At 43.1% G+C, this 2,316-nt stretch overlaps 1 non-coding gene across 1 annotated transcript; it reads right to left on the bottom strand.

Annotated features, from left to right (window-relative positions):
- Positions 1-745: 745 nt before the first annotated feature.
- On the bottom strand, positions 746-853 carry LOC141625836 (small nucleolar RNA R71). Its single transcript, XR_012535586.1, has one exon. It is a non-coding gene; the product is annotated as a small nucleolar RNA R71 (small nucleolar RNA).
- Between the last annotated feature and the right edge of the window lie 1,463 nt (positions 854-2,316).

Raw genomic sequence — 2,316 nt, 5'->3', positions numbered from 1 at the left:
ATAGGTGTACGATAGCTTATTAAATTTTGGCGCCGTTGCCGGGGAGCACGGTTTTATTGCGTATTGATTTATCGATTTTTATCTTGTTTTCTTTTGTCTTAAGGAACACTCGTTCCTTGAGACCGTTACTTATCATTTTCTAGAGATTGTTGTCTTATGCCCAGGTCTTCTCGTAGTGGAGATTTACTTTCACCTGATTCCGAGCTGAGAAAACCTTTAGGAGAAGACGACGTTTTTGGAAGGAAGTGAAAGAAGCCGCTTCTCCCGTGCAAGTTGAAAGTGCTAAAAAGTCTTACCTAGACGATCTAAAAGCTCTTGAATAAGAGGAGGTTTCAAGTTCATCATCTCCGCCACCACCAGCTCCAACTAAAAGGATGGTTAAACTTTCCGATCATTCAAAGCCCACCGCGGCCATGCTTCCGCCCGGTATCACAACTACTCAAATTACCGCGCTGGAATTCGAGATCAAGCCAGCTTTCATTAGCCTTGTGGAGTGGAAGCAATTTGGGGGAAGTCCTTTGGAGGATCCCAATTTGCATGTGCAAAACTTTTGCGATTATTGCTCCATGATCCGACAAACGAGCGTCACTCAAGCCCGAATAAGGGAAATACTTTTCCCTTTCTCTTTGAAGGACAAGGCAAAGTTATGGATCAATATCCTTGATCGCACCGCTACGGGAATCACGAATTGGGAGATATTGGCTCTTGCTTTCTATCAAAAGTTTTTTCCACCGGAGAAAACTCAAACCTTAAGGAGCCAAATCACCGGATTCCATCAACAAGCTCTTGAGAGCTTATATGCGGCTTGGGAGAGGTACAAGGAGTTGCAAAGACAATGCCCACATCATGGGTTGGATTCTTGGTTCCTAGCTATAACATTCTATAATGGATGTTGTGCCGAGTCCCGAAGGATTCTTGATTCCGCCAACAATGGGCAGTTTGATAAAATTGACACCGATATTGCCCATGCCACAATTGAATCCATGGTGATCCATGACGCACAATATGTCAATTCCCGAAGTGTGCCACTCAAAGGTACAGAAGAATTCTCCGACAATCCCGTCTTATTAGCTCAAATTGCCTTACTCCAACAAAAATTGGCGGAACGAGATGCTAGGGATTCTCTTCAACAACTCAATGTCGTGTCCTCTACGAGTCAAATCATTGTTTGTGAAGGTTGCGGGGGTGCGGGTCATTATGCCGCTCTATGCCGAGCTACTATGGAGGAGGTATGTGCTTATCAAGCTTTTAGACAAAGTTCATATTCACTGGGTACATTTTCAAATACATACAACCCGAACTCAATATTTCATCCAAATATGTCTTACACAAGCAATAATGTGCTTAACCCTCAACCTCAACCACAACCACAACAATAAAAGTGTAATTCCCCACTGGGTTATCAAAGTCAAAACCAACAACAAAGACCACCTCAAAAAAATTACCAACAAAATCAAGGGCCACCACCTCAAAATGGCCAACAAAACAACCAATGAGGGGGTAAACTTGAGGCCTTGGTAATGCAAATGGCTAAGACCCAATCGGAAATGTTGGCTCAACTAAAAAAGAGTGACCAATCTCACAATGCCGCAATCAAGATGTTGGAGCAACAAATGGCTCAACTAGCCTCATCTAGCTCTTCAAGGAAGATGGGTCAATTACCACCTCAAGGTGAGCAACCACATGCGACCGTTAATTCTATTTCCTTGAGAAGTGGTACAAGTTATGATGGACCATCCATGACTTTGGATGACGAGGTGGTTGTTAAAAAGCCCACGCTTGGGGGAATTGACAAAAAAAAAAGGCTAATGAAGAGCCTCTTGTTAGGGACCGTGTGCCATTTCCTCATCGATTATTGATGCTTAAGAGGAAGAGAAAGCTGGGTACCCAAGAAAGTGACGAGGTGATTGTTGAGGAGGAGGTCTCTACTAATGCTAAGGAGGCTGATGCCGATTCAAAGAAGGTGGATGTTCCTATGGAGGTTGAGAAAGAGAAAGTGAAAGATGTGGTGGATGCTCCTCCAAATGAAGTTAATCAAGTACCGCTTCCCCATCGTCTACAAAACAACAAGGAGGAAGGTAAGTTCGGTAAGTTTTTGGAGGTTGTTAATAATTTGCAAGTCACCGTCCCATTTATTGAATTACTTACCCAAGTCCCTTCCTATTCAAAGTATATGAAGGAAATCCTCTCAAAGAAGCGATCCTTCAATGAGGTTAAGACCATTGCTTTCACCAATGAGTGTAGTGCACACTTACAAAACAAGTCTCCCCCAAAACTTAAGGACCCCGATAGTTATTCTATTCCTTGCACTATAGG

This window comes from Silene latifolia, chromosome X (assembly GCF_048544455.1).
Source record: "Silene latifolia isolate original U9 population chromosome X, ASM4854445v1, whole genome shotgun sequence".
Classification (NCBI taxonomy): Eukaryota; Viridiplantae; Streptophyta; class Magnoliopsida; order Caryophyllales; family Caryophyllaceae; genus Silene; species Silene latifolia.
This window is presented reverse-complemented; position numbering and strand designations above follow the sequence as displayed.